A 15,384-nucleotide genomic window follows, 5' to 3' on the forward strand; every position below is an offset into this window, starting at 1 on the left:
CCCTACCGAAACCAGGAAGACGGTCACCCAGGCACTCATCACCAGCCGACTGGGCTACGGAAACACCCTCTACGCCGGAACCACAGCCAAACTACAGAAAAGACTCCAACGCATCCAGAACGCCTCCGCATGACTCTTCCTGGACATACCCCGAGACCTGCACTGGCTCCCCGTCAGCAAGAGAATCACGTTCCGACTCCTCACCCACGCACATGACCTGGGCCCCAGGTACCTCAACAACCGCCTGACCTTCTACACTCCCACCCGCCAGCTACGATCGACCAGCCACGCCCTCGCCACCGTTCCACGCATCCGAAGAGCCACCATGGGAGGAAGATCCTTCTCCTACCTGGCAGCCAAGACTTGGAACTCCCTCCCCATCCACCTCCGTCTGACCCAAGACCACCTCTCCTTCAGGAAGCAACTCAAGACCTGGCTGTTCGAGCAGTAGCGGACCCCCCTTCCCCAAGCGCCTTGAGACCCTCCGGGTGAGTAGCGCGCTATACAAATATCTTGATTGATAGGGTTTTTCCAGTGCTGTGAAGGCCAGGGAAGGACAGAGAGCTAAGAAGAAACAGGCCTTCTCATCATCTGCTACGTGAAAGAAATGTAAATATGTGCAATTGGTTAATCTACAACTATAAAGGCTGCTTGGGAGCCAGTGCAGGCTTTAATTGTTGAGTCACCTGGAGCTTCATGGTGACAAGAAGTTATTCTTTTTGATAAATAATGTCAGGCTGTTATAAATAGAATTCTAGAAAGTGTACTTTTAAATAGACAATTATAAAAATGCTTGCACTAGGTACAGTTTAGCTTTTAATACAATATATTCTTTGAATGCACTTGTTTTTTAATCAGTCAATACTTTATCATTGTGCAGCAGCCTACTTTGTCTATAATACAATTTTAAAGCAATGTCTTGCATATTCACAGTGTTTTCTGTGCTAGGCTGTGAGCTCATAGCACTACAAATATAAAAGTCACTATTCCCCATACATGCAGTGATCACATTCTCCACATAAAATTTCATAACATGAAAAAATGTATTTTCAACCGATTAGCTGAACTTGTGTTTATTTTTCAGTTAAGGTTTTTGAATTATCTTATATTCAGTTAACTGAAGGAGAAAAACAAGACGCTTACAGAATGAAATTGGCTAGAACCCGCCAAAATATTCTCTAAGAGGCCTGTTTTATAAATCTTATTTAGTTTTTATTGGATTTCCAGAAAAGATGACAATAAACAAACATCGAGAGCTCACGATGTACGGATGATGTGAGACGGTTCAGTTGTTGGCGTGGATCACATATACTGCGCCATGGGGCTCATAACATTGAAGATTCGCCAGTGCCTACCCCACCCCTCAGAGAGCACTCTACCATGCAACTATCGGGCACCCACCAGCCATAAGTAAGCTAGCAAGAGAATGAAGGGAATGCGTGCATGCAAGAGTCTACCAGGTAGGACAAACCCGATCCTGAATCCCCTGCTCCCATCCTCTGCCAGCTAAGGTAGTGATGGGGCCTGCTGAGTCACTGCCTGAGTAAGTAGATAGGCCTGTAGTGTGCCACATATGTGGGGTGGACGGAGGGACTACGTTCTCCGCCCTAAACAGCGGCCACGCACCGCTTGCCAGAAGGAGGATGATGGAGATGAATTGCCTGATGCCCGCTCCACAGCCATGGTGCAGCCCAGCAAGGCCATCTTCAGGGAAGGTGTCAGGGTGATTCCTACTATATCCTGAGTGAGTGCGGAAAAACCTCGTCCCAAAAATGTGTGTAAACAAAGGGCCTTTCCAGGCCTTGTGAGCAAAGCCAGCTTCTAGTGCATCACACTGCGAACAACAGGAATCCGTTCTCAGTTTGATCTTGAAGAGGTGAAGGGATGTGTGGCACATGCGGTGCAGGAATTTGAAGTGCAATAGTCGGGAGGGAGTTCCCTTATCTGGGCAGTGCAGCATGCCTATTCCTTATCCTGAACTATGGCTCCCAGATCTGCTTCCCGCTGCACTCCAGCCTGCGGAATTGTGACTGGGACTTCAATTTGCATGGCGATGTAGAGTTTAGTCACCATTGGGGCCATATGTATCAAGCACTAATGCATTCGCAAACGCCGACATTCGCAGAATTTCGGCATTTGCGAACGCATTAGTGCTAAATGGAATGTATCAAAGAAATCTGTGTGCAAAATAAGAAATCGCAAAATTTGCGATTCCCTATTTTGCGATTGCATTTAAGGAATCGCAAATTTTGCGATACCTTAAATGCAATGTAAGAAGCATAAAAAAAATGCAAATTGGCCTTAAGGAATCGCAAATTACCACCAACTTCAAGTTGGTGGTAATTTGCGAATTCCTTGAAAAATGAACTTTTTTGCATTTTTCAAAGTGCAATGTGAAGCACATACATGCCCTTAGGGCATCTATGTGTGCCACATGTGCACCCATGCTTATTTCAGGGGTGCAACAGGGTGTCCTTTGGACACCCCTGCACCCTTGAAATTATTCTCAATTTGCGATTTGCAAATTGCGAGTCGCAATTTGAGAATAACTTCCCATTCATTCCGATGGGCCTCCTGGCTCATAGACATGAATGGGAAAGTATTCCTTAATTGCGATTAAGGAATACTAAGAAATCGCAAAAAAATTGCGATTTTGTACATACATCCCTATTTGCGATTCTCAAATAGCGATTTCTAAAAAATCGCTATTTGCGAATCGCAAATCAGGTTGTTGATACATATGGCCCCATATGTGCCTTGAGATGGGCGCGGTGCAAGGCAGGGCCAGAGTTTTGGAGGTGGGCGGCTCTAGGGGATACGTGGGGTAATTCTCTCTGTATAGCAACCAGGGCTGGTCATATGTGAGCGCATCAAGAGAGGGGAAGATGTCCTGGATGGACATTGATGTGTAGTCCAGGAAAGTGCACCCCCAACCCCGGATAGACTTTGTTCATGTGGGCAATGCCCCAGGCCCACAAGTGCTGTAGGACAGCTTTATACTCTGGTAGAATTGCCATGAGATAATGAGTGATGGGCTTCTCGGGAGCATACAGAATCAAGAGTCTTTTTTTCACTTTCAGTTAATTACATATAAAATAATACACACACCTTAAATGAAAAATACATTAAAGTTAAGATAGTCATTTGGAAACACTTTCTTTTACGTTACTACATTTCCTTTATAGTTTTAAGCACTTCAAGGGGGATGTATGACATTACAACGCATGCTTTTACCGTGCATGCCTTTACATCGCAGTTTTTACAACGCATGCTGTTACAACGCATAGCGTTAAGGGGTGCTGGATAGTGAATAGTTTAATTTACTATTCCAACTCCTGTCCCCGTGGATAGTAGGGAAGGTGTTGGATAGTAAATTAAATCCATTCCCTATCCTAGAGCGTCCCCCAGCGCAATGCGTTGTAATGACATGCGTTATAATAGTTGCGTCGTATTGCGTCGTAATGGCACTGCGTGGTAAAAGTTGCGTTGAAAAGGATGTTTCCCCTTCAAGGGCTGCATAGAAATGAAGAGAGCCTGGAAATGAGCCAAATAAACAAAATCATGCTTCCAGGCCATCATAATTTACAAGTACTTGATGCATTTGCGACCTATTGGGAATGCAGCCATGGACCCCTTTGGGGGCGTGCCCCACAGTTTGAAGACCTCTGGCCTAAAGTGACCTGCAGAGGAGTAGGGGAGTAGGGCTGCAAAGTAGGGCGAGGTGGCAGTTGTCACTAGGAGACACAATACTTTGTGGTTAACTAGCAGAAACAGAAGAAAGGTAGACTAGGACAGAGCATAGAAACGAGGAATGGAAATGAATCAGGTGTGCATCTTAACTTTGTCTTGTGTGAGACGGCATGCTTGCTGTCAAGAATCTCCTTGCTTTTCTCTTAATGGGTATGATTTAATATTTGTTTACAAAGAACAAATATCTGACAAGACAAACTATTTTGCTTTTTTAAAATATTTTATTTTGGAAAGGCGAATACAATACAACCAGATGTGCTGATCTATCGGTCAGTATATTTAAAAAAATACATTACACATAAGTCATGGTCCCAACAATAATGTATCCATTCCTTAGTTTTTCTTCATGATCTTCTCCAGAACCATCCATGTAATTGATGACAAAAACATGTTTTCCCAAACCTCCCCATCTGCCTTATACCCAGCCCATTCCATAAAGTGGGCGTGCCAAAAAAAAGAGTGACAAGAAAGACCACCCCAGCCACTATCCTCTAACACATACCTTCTGCTCTCATTCCACCACCTAAAAAAACAATAATTTTGTGTAGTTCTTGTTAACACCTACCAATAGTATCAGTGCTTACCCTCTAACCACCCACACCATGCAGGCTTAGTCTCTTCAGTTCCTGTGGGATGTGCCACATCTATTCACCCTAATGTGCAATCATGCTTCCCATTGACAAACGTTCCTCATCTTCATAACCCATTCCTCGAAACTGGGGATAATGGTAGGCTTCCAAAAGGTGGTGATTAATGATGGGGCAATTAACAATGTGAAAAAAACCTAATTCCCAACCTGTTGTTTTTCTTGGTGTGGGAAATCAATCAGTCCCAGGGGAGCTATTCTCAAAGAGGGGAGGATGGTCTCTTGTACTGTCCTACTAACCGCTGGAAATATTCCTGCCCAAAAAAGGTATAGGAAACTACAGACCAAAACATATGTAGGCAACCTCCCTCGGTACAACACTTTGGTCAGTTACCACGGCAGTGAGTATAGCATTGAATCATTAAAAACAGAATGCGTTGGAAATTTGCACCCCTACATCATGTATGGCTACAGTCGGAGTATGGCTCCCAGTGACGATCATCTAGACCTATCCCTGCATGCTGCTCCCATTTAGTTCTCATTGCTACTATCAACTTGTCGGGGTTGGGCTAGGCTCTTGGTAACAAAAACAGAGACAGATTCACTCTGTCCTTTCTGAACAAGTTCCTTACCACTTTCTGCAGGAGCTGCTATCGTTCCTAATAATAGTAGTAAGCACTGCTTTAATTGGGACATACATAAAGAAATTATATATTGATTATCAATCGCCTTGCCAAATAACAACACCTGGGTGGACTTAGGACTGCAACCATAATAACAATTCCCTGTCTTTGATATATTAACCTATGTATTATCCCCTTGGTCAAACAGGAGACAGAGAACTACAATATCATAACTGTGTTATTGCATTGATATTAGGTATGCCCTTACTTGAAAAGATATTATGCCGCTGAGTCCAAATTTGTATCTATCTCTTATATCAAACTTTTTTGGGGGGAGATTTAGGGATTTTCACACACCAGGGTAGGTCTTAAATATTCAACTGTTCTGCCATCAAACTCAAAATAGAATGATCAAATCTGGAATTGCTACTGACAGGCAGCACAACTGCAAAGCTGAAGATGTCATTTGGTAAAGTCGCAGGTCTGGAAAACCCAGCCGCCCTTGCAGTGAGGCACTTGTGGAATTTTCTACTTCACCAGCAGATGCTTCTTGTTCCACACTAATATAGATAAAATCAGATTCAGCTTCACAAAGGAAGAATAATCCATACTATAGAAAAAGGGCCAAGAAGAGAAACAAAAACTGTGGGAGGATCGACATCTTAATAAGTGCAATTCTGCCTATTATCGATAGCGGCAGGCGCCTCCAGATTTCCAGAAGGTTGGTGTTAGACTTAGCGATACAAGTCTTACCTTATGCATTCATACTGGACCCAACTCCTCTAAGCTCTACCGTTCCTTTTTAGAGGTGTGCTACTGCCAGAAAGACGCTCAGGAAGGAGGGTCTGTTTGGGGCTCCTTATCCGTATTCTGAATTCTGTTGTCGCATCTTGTGGAGAGAACATACCTTGCTACATAAGTCCTGACTGGCACTTGCTGCATAAATCCTGACTGGCAAATTGAATTATCCCATATGCCTTGTTGACTGGCCAGGTCCTCTGTTGAATATGTATACTTGCGATCAACTGGAGATACGGTATGGCTTTAGGGAAGAATCAGCTGGCGTCGTGGGTCTTGTCTTTTCTTGCTTCTGGGTGTAGTCTGGTGTGTGTGTGTTCTGAGATTCTGGACCAAAACCCTGGAGTCAAACTTTTGAGAAGTAGATTAAAATATGCACAGTCAATCATTACACAAACTTCCCTTTGGGTTGCTGACAACATATGCCAGAAAAAGACTCATAAACACAATGCCATTTGTGAAATCACACGTACAAGGTAATAAGCGTGCTTGTTCTGTTAAATTCCAGCAACGTTTGAATCACACTGAGAGAGCACCATGTTATTTTGAATATTGTAGGGGTGCATCATAATCTTGAGTAGTCAGCAACCGCATATTTAGAGGACCTACTAATGTAGTATAGACGTAAAACGTTAGGCTGTGAGGCAGCACAATAGATATTGATGTGTTTATTGAACAGAGATTAATATAGAGTTATAATGGAAGTGCACTGTTGCCTAATATCGAATGGTAATTATGTGTGAAATGTCATGTTACTAATGAAATGCTTTTGAATTATATACGTGTTTATTAATAAATCAATTAATGCAGACTTTAATGATGAAATGTGTTGCTCACATTGAGGGTAGAACTAATGCGTTGTGGTAGTGAAATGTAATGTTATGTGTATTTGAAATGCATTTGAAAACGTGCAAGGGCCTGAGACATGCTGAAGCCAGTAAAGGATTGACTATATTTTTCTTTAGTTAGCTTTAGTCGAAGAGGAATGATTTTCTCTCCTTGGGAAGGAAGCAGTCCTCCGAAAATGTTGAATTGTAACTTCGAATGTTTGCAGAGATGTTCCCATGTGTTTCAGCTTGCAGGTGCAAGGCCACAATGCTTGTTAGGTAGAGGAGTCCAGTGTTTAGGAGTTATGATAGTAGGCGCGAACGAAGAAGAGCTGCCAAGGAATTTGGGAGTGCAACATTTAGCGAGAAGGTGCCTGGGACCCAAGGACACACCAACGGACGATGTATGGAAAGGTACCATGATGGAAAAGTTTGGATATCTTCACCTGCCAGAGGGGTGTACCTCTGGGCGTGGCAACTGTTTTGGGAATTTTGTATTAGGGACCGCAACCGAGGGTGGGGAGCAGATTTTGAGAGAGGATTGACAGAGCAGGATGTAGACGGGTGTAGAGAGAGAGTCTCTTGGTGAACAGAAGCAGAGTGGGGGTAGGAAGGAGCATCTTAGAACGAGCTCAATAGTTAGACTTATTACCTAAGGAAAGTGAATCTACTTCTTTGGAAGTCTTCACTGCTGACACCTTTACTCTCGTCTGATGGGATTATTAAGTAGGGATGTCACCTTTGAGTAGTGTAGGGACAGACTAATCATTCTTTTCTCTTTTGGAAATGCAGTCCAAACTTCAAGCTGGGACCGTACTTGGTTGCATGATGTTGCTCGAATTGACTTTGCTTTTCATCCTGAGTCACTTAAGGATCCTGCGTAGGATTATGCTTGTATTAGTGCCAGTTTATTTTCTGAACCTTTTACTGAGATGTTTGTACGTTCAATTATTTTTGGCTTTGTAATAAATCTTTAACATTTCAGTTGTAGTCAGTGGTCCTTTAGGTTCGCCTGGACTTGATTGAAAAGATGTTTAACGTTGTTGTGGCAAAGCCTTTCTTCTAACTTCTAGAACAGGGAAAAAGATCCAGTCGACCTGGCTTAGGATTCTAGAGATGAGTAAGAAAAATCTAGAGCAAAATTCTAGCTTCCCCAGTTGGTAGCAGTGTAGGATGTTTCCCTTTCTGGAGTAGGGAAAGATCTGATTTAGATTAGGATAGCAGTTCCTAAGGGCCCATAGAAATTAGAGGATGATTGCCCAGTGGATTGTCGGTGGCAGACAGCGCTCCATGGAAACTGATGGAGAGTGACGGTGCGGCGAAAAGCAGCAGTTCGTAGGAGAGTGAGTATGAATAGGGTTATATGTTGTTAGATTGCGGTGATTATATGTTGTGTTGTGGTGTAATGTCTTGCGGAGTTGGAATGGTGACTAAACTCTACATCGCCTGTTGTATGAAAGGAGATCAGGCTATGAGCACGCGCAGCTCGGGAAATCTTAGGCTCAAGGAGTAGCTTAAGTGGTTCGGGTGTATCGAACACCCATAGTAATTGTCGACCATTGTTAAGGGGATCGTGAGGTACCATTGATCGCCCGCAGGACCGAGATACGGGAAACGAATGTGTGAGCGTGTGAGTAACTGACGCTGGTCGTGAGTTGCTGTGTGTTTGTAACATATCAGCTGAGGTCGTTTCATGGACAGACGGTTGCCAGTTCGGTGACAATTACGCGACTGTAGACGTACAGTCAGACTGTGGATGTTCAGTCAGCGAAGTGGTTGCTTGGTCGGAAGTGATCATTTCTGTGTATGTTTGGGACATGTGTGTGAGTGAGAAACGAATTGTTAAGGAGGGGAACTGCTGCGCCGCGGAGGCGAGTGACGTCAGAAGGTGCCGCGCTGGGATAGGGCGGTTGGTGTAAAGCCGCGCTGTGATTGGTGGAGTGTCATCAGGAAGTAAAAGAGTGCTGTGGGAGAAGAGACGCTGGGTTTCATCATTACAAGAAAGTTCAGAAAAGAGAAGAGGTTAGAGCCCGGGGGGGGAAGGGAAGAGGCCTCACCCAAGGATACTCCGGCTCATTACATGGCTACAGATGTTGGGTTGCACACTATATTGTGTCTCGAGAACTGAACAAAAATGAGAGATGGAAATGAGGAGTTGACTTTCCCTAGGTACGGGACGTTCAGATTGGAAGTGTTGTATCAGTTGAAAGCGATTGTTGCTTCTTTGCGACCTCTGCTTAGACCGACACAGTTTGAGGCATTGAATGCATGACCAGGGCGGCGCACCAAAAAAATAGGGCCAGGCAACAGGAAAGAGTGAAGAGATCAGTTAGGGCAGTTCAGGACGCGAGGTGGGATGAATTGGCAAAGAGATGGAGAATACAGACGATTGAAGGATTGAACCAAATTGTTGTTGGTTAAAGCAGGGGATGCGCAGAGAAAGAGCACAGAGGATGATGACAGTGATACGGATGATAGTTTGATAGAAAGGCTGTTATCAGAGAGACCCCCCCATACAACCTGGAGGCGGGGGAGGAGAAGTCGGCCCCGGTAGAGGAAGTGAGGGTACAACAAGTCCCCCCCAGAACTGAGGCTTTGGAAAAGATCTCGACAGGAGAAGGACGGCTTGTAGGAAGTTGCGGTTCACAGAGGTTGTCGGATGCTCTTACAGTACCGGTCACTATTGGCCCTATAGTGTCAGTGTATAATTCAGAACAGATGCGAAGTGAAGTTCCATCCCAGATAGGTACGGAAGGGGTCATGAACAGGGAACAAGATAGCTTGGAACATGGGGTGAGTCAGATGCCAAGGCCTATAGAATGGAGTGCTCCATTGCCAGTGACAGCAGATTCGTCAAGGAGCCCAATGGATTTGAGAGGAGCGAGACCAAAATCAATAGGAGAATTGAGGCCGGACTTGAGGACATGGGAGTCAGTAGAAGGGACTCAGAGCAACAGGATAAGAGAGGTTTGGGATCATGGGAATGCTGAAAGTAAGACGGTTCCTCCCAACACCCCTGAAGTTTGCAGAAGCATGGGACAGAACAGTGAGTCCAGTGAATTTAGTGGTGCATCCAGTCGAGGTACCTTGAGTGCGGCAATAAAGGCAAAAAGAATTGATGTGATGCGATTAAAAGCAGAGGTGGATGAGATTGTTGAAGGAAACTTGCTTTTAGAAAGGATTGAGCTTTATGAGCCAGATGAGTTGCTGTTTGTGGCGAAGGATGTGACTCGGAAGGCTAGATCGTCCCACGAGAAATTGACTGAATTGGCAGACAAATACGACATGGATTTGTCTAAGACAAAAATGCTGCAGGGTAATCACAGACTGCAATGTACTGACCAGGACTTGGAAGAGAAAAGGGTCATCGGATTAAAGACTCACATTTGAGAATTGATTAAAGGGATACAAGCATGGAGTAGACTTGACAAATGGGAAGAAAGGTGGTCGAAGAAAAAGAGCGTTAGGAGGAGTATCATCGAGACACCCCCGGCGGTAGGAGGAATGGCTGGAATTGAGGTATATCCTTTGCGGGAGGTGGCCAATGAGGCATATGTGCATTTGCCCTGGAGTAGAGGAGATTTGGCTGCCTTTACGAATGATTTCCCGAAATTGCGAGAGAACCCAGTTGAGTGGTACAAGCAGGTAGAGAGGTTTCTTAAGATCTCAAAGGTGCTGTGGATCGATTTGAACACCTTGTTTGATATTGTTGATCCAGGAGATTTGTGGATAGCATGCAAGGTCGTTGTAGAATGGCCCAGTGTAGAGCCTGAGCGGGATGCTGCCACAAATGGACCTTCACCCCTTGTAATGAAAAAGTATGAACAAGTGATCACGTGGTTGAAGTCTAAGGTGCCACCACAGGATATTGATTGGGTGAAAATAGACTGAATGACACAGGAGCCTAAGGAGACAGTACATGAGTACTATGAACGATTGTTGCAGGTCTTTAAGCAGTACAGTGGGTTAGATGTGATGAATCCTGGCGACATGGGACAGTTTGTGTCAAAGTTCGTTCTAGGTTTGAGGCCTGACATTTGTCTTATGATCCAGCAACATTTAATTTTTGGCAGAACAAACCAGAAGATGAGATTTTGAGGTATGCTAGATATTGTAGCGATGAAAGAGATTCGAAGCACAAAAAGCTCAAGGACATGTTGATGATGGTTCAGATGCAATCAGCAGACAAGGGAGGTACCTTAGGGAGGAAACAAAATGATCAGAAAAAGGGAAGTGCGGACGGCTGTAAACCAAGGGTAAACATAGCAACGTTGAAAAAGACTACCGAGTGCCATCAGTGTCACCAGATTGGACACTGGAGACGTGAGTGTCCTTATAATCCAGCAAATCAGGAGCAACAGGAGGAGGAACTGGTTCAGGAACAGGTGCCCCAGGCATGGCTTGGCAGTTTGGGCTGGACTGTTCCCATGAGGCACAGGGTCAGACTGATTTGCATATAGCCATGTCTGAACTGGGGTGGCAGAGTGGGCTAAAGAACGGTGATCGATCAAACCCAGATCTTTTGACTGGGTGTGAGTGTTTGATTGGTTCAGATGCTCCGTCCATCACCACCCCCTTTTGTACCGCTTTGGCCACCATAAGTGTGGCAGGGTATGCTCAGACGTGAGTCCCTTGCTCACTTTGCCACTGGATTCAAGCAAGCCGGGCTGAAGACGGCTGTAATGCCAGAAACCGGTCCTCGGAAGCTTGTTTCCGGTCCAGGGAAGGCATGGCTTGGCAGTTCGGGCTGGACTGTTCCCATGAGGCACAGGGTCAGACTGATTTGCATATAGCCATGTCTGAAGTGGGGTAGCAGAGTGGGCTAAAGAACGGTGATGGATCAAACCCAGATCTTTTGACTAGGTGTGAGTGTTTGATTGGTTCAGATGCTCCGTCCATCACCACCCCCTTTTGTAACAACCCAGGTGACGACAACAGCAGTAGCAAAGCCCCAGTCCACCAAAGGGGGGACTTCGGCTCCTCGAGTACAGGTTCCCCAGCCACCAAAGATATCGACAGGGACTCGGACTGTTCGGCAAACGCCTTTCCTTAAAGAAGGTGATGACTATTGCTTGGACCCATTAGCCTGATGGTGCCTGAGAGGGGAGGGGGACTGCTCTCTTGGGTCAGTCCTGGAGGTAGACCAGAGGAGACCATTTGTGGAAGCTGATGTTGATGGTCACCCTACCACCTTTTTGGTTGATACTGATGCTACCCGTTCTACTGTGAGATCTGCAGTAGTCCCAAACCTACCCCTCTCGGGACAAACAATCCAAGTTGTAGGTGTTGCCAATAGGAAAATTACGAATCCGTTAACAGAACTGATTCCTGTGAAAATAGGGACATTCAGGGATAGACATCAATTTGTGGTGTGCGATTCAAGTCCTGTTTGTTTGTGAGGGAGAGATATCCTATGTAAGCTCAATTGCACCATCTTTTGCACCCCCAAGGGAGTAGAATTACAGACTAATGATGACGATGCTACCGTTAAGGTCGCCAATCCACATGTGTGCATAGAGATGTACCCTGCCTTGACAGTCGAAGAACTTCCTTTTGATTTGAGAGACTCAGTTTCCCATGTGGTGTGGGATTTTATGGGAGAAGACATTGGGTTGATTATGGGTGTTGAGCCAGTCAAGATTCAGGTCAAGGAGAATGTCGATTTTCCCCAAACACCCCAGTATAATCTGACCCCAGAAACGATTGCAGGGATAAACCCGGTGATTGAGTCTATGATCAAACAGGGAATACTGAAGCAGATATTGGGGAGTCCATGTAACTCGCCAATATTGGGATTGCAGAAACCAAGTGGGAAGTTCAGGATTGTGCAAGACCTTTGCCGGGTGAACAACATAGTGGTACCGAATCTGTCTGTGATCTTATTTCAGATCCCGTGTCAAGCAGAGTGGTTCACTGTGATAGACCTTTGTCAGGCTTTCTTTTCAATACCTTTGCATGAGGAGAGCCAATTTGTATTCGCTTTCCGGCTGGAAAACTGTGTCTTAACATGGTGTCGTATCCCTCAGGGGCACACAGAGAGTCCATTGATATTTAATCAGATTTTGAAAAAGAATCTTGAGAGTCTAATACTGCCGCAGAGCTCCGTTCTCGTTCAGTATATAGACAACCTCCTTGTCAGAGAAAGAGGATGTGTATAGGATTGATACAATTGTTTTATTGAACCATTTGGCAGAGAACGGACACAAGGTCTCGCCATATAAGTTACCATATTATTTGAATGAGGTGCAGTATTTGGGACACAGGATAGAAAAGGGCAAAAGGAAGGTGTCACCAGACAGAATTGAGGCAATATTGAGAATGACGGAGCCTACCACTCAGAGAGAGGTTAGAATGTTCTTGGGAATGGTCGGCTACTGTCGCCAGTGGATTGCCAATTTTTCTCTGAAGGCGAAGCCTTTGCAGAGACTGACGCACAAGGATGTGAGTTATCCGATACCATGGGCAACGACTGTATGAAGGCGTTCCTTGAGTTGCGAGAGGACCTTTGTCGTGCTCCGGCCCTGGGAATGCCTGACTACAACAAGTCTTTTTCATTGTTCTGTTGCGAACAAGAGGGTTGTGCATTAGCAGTCTTAGTTCAGGAGCACGGAGGTGTCCGTAGACCAGTGGCCTATTTTTCAGCTACTTTAGATCCAGTAGCTTCAGCGTTGCCCGGATGTCTCAAATCCGTTGCTGCAACAGGTGTCAGCATTGAAAGGTGTGAAAGCATTGTTATGGGACATCCATTGATGGTTTTTGTACCACATTCAGTTGAACTGCTGATGACCAGGACCAAGACACAGCACTTGACGAATAACAGGCTCACACACTACGAGCAGGTTGTACTTGCTGCGGAGAATGTGACGCTTAAGCGGTGCTCTGTTTCGAATCCTGCTACCTTGATGCCGTTGCCAAATGCGCTTGATGAAGATTGTGAGGACCAGGATTGTCTTGATGTGACTGAAGTTTGCACCAAACCGAGACCTGACATTGTCAATGAGCCATTGCTTGACCCTGATGAAATTTTCTTTGTCGATGGTTCATGTATAAGGGACAGTGTTGGTCAGTTGAGAGCAGCATTTGCTGTATGCACCATTTCAGGAGTTGTCAAAGCTTCATGCCTGGAAGAAGTATACTCCGCTCAGGTGGCTGAACTCATAGCTTTGACACGTGCCTCCTTGGCCGCAAAGGGAGTTCGGATTACCATTTACACTGATAGCCAGTACGGGTTTGGTGTGGTTCATGACTATGGACAGCTATGGTCTCAGAGAGGGTACATGACTTCATCGGGAACACCAATCCGGAATGGAGAATTTGTTAGGCTGCTTCTAGGAGCTTTGCAGGAACCTTTGGAAATTGCTGTTGTCAAGTAAACGGCTCATGTTAAAGGAACAGATTTCGTGTCACTTGGAAACCGCTATACGAACGAAGTTGCACGATTCTTTGCTGAGCAAGGGTATTCATTTACTGAACAAGAGATAGAAGGATGCGAGGAAAGAACTGAGCTAGACATGATGCTTGCCATAGCCGATACTTGGGATGAGCTCGGATGTATGCAAGAACAAGTGTCCGAACATGAGAAAATATCTGGATTAATTCAGGCTGTGTGAAGGGAGATGTGCATATTTGGGTTTCATCTCATGGAAGAGCGGTGTTGCCAGATGAGCTGTCGAGTCCGATGGCGAGACAAATTCATGGTGCAGTTCACTTGGGAAGAGATGCGATAATCCGAGTGTTCAGACAAACATGGTATAATCCAAAGTTTTGTGCATTGGCCGAAGCGGTATGTCAAAGGTGTGTTACGTGTCAACAAATGAATGTTGGGAAGAGGACTGCAGTCACCATGAGTCACATTCGGAGGTCAGGGGGACCGTTCAACAGAATGCAAATGGACTTCATCGAAATGCCTAGATGTAGTCCCTTGAGGTACATTTTGGTGGCGGTATGTGTGTTCTCACGGTGGGTGGAGGCATACCCGACACGCGGGTGCGACACACTCACTGTAGCTTAGTTACTGAGGATGGGAACTAGTGCCTAGATTCGGGGATCCGACCTCTTTGGAATCGGACAGAGGAACTCACTTCCATAGTGAAGTTATGAAGATGATTTGTACCGCATTGAACATTGATCAGAGACTCCATTGTAGTTACCGACCAGAGGCTTCTGGGATAGTGGAGCAGATGAACGGAACTTCGAAAGCTCGATTGGCGAAAGTGTGTTCATCCACATCTCTTAAGTGGCCAAATGCTTTGCCTTTGGTGCTAATGAGTATGCGCAGTACCCCAGACAGGAGAACGGGTCCCTCACCTCACGAAATACTGATGGGGAGGACAATGAGGTTACCAGCGGTACCATCGCCAGCCTTGCTGAGTATCACAGATGATCTGATCCTTGATTATTGCAAGGGACTCGCTGATGTCATCTGTTCTGTGTCCCATCAGGTGCAGGCTGCAGTGGTTCCGGCTTCCAGTGATCTCTGCCACAACTTGAGTCCAGGTGACTGGGTGTTGGTTCGGAAGCCCGTGAGAAAAAGCTGTTTGGATGCTCATTGGAAGGGGCCTTACCAAGTCATCCTTATTACGAACACTGCTGTGAAGGATGGGGGCTACCGAACTGGGTGCATGCTTCACATACTCGCCGAGTTCCAGCACCCTTGGAAGAAACAGCTCCTCTCCCAGCTGCAGTGGCAAGTCCACAGGAGGGGATAAGCTGAGCTGTGAGGGGGCCTGAAGAAGCTGATGACTTACAGGACCAAGTTGAGAAGAGTCATAGCGAAAGTGAACTTGAAACAGTCTCTAAA

This window comes from Lissotriton helveticus, chromosome 6 (genome assembly GCF_964261635.1).
Source record: "Lissotriton helveticus chromosome 6, aLisHel1.1, whole genome shotgun sequence".
Lineage (NCBI taxonomy): Eukaryota > Metazoa > Chordata > Amphibia > Caudata > Salamandridae > Lissotriton > Lissotriton helveticus.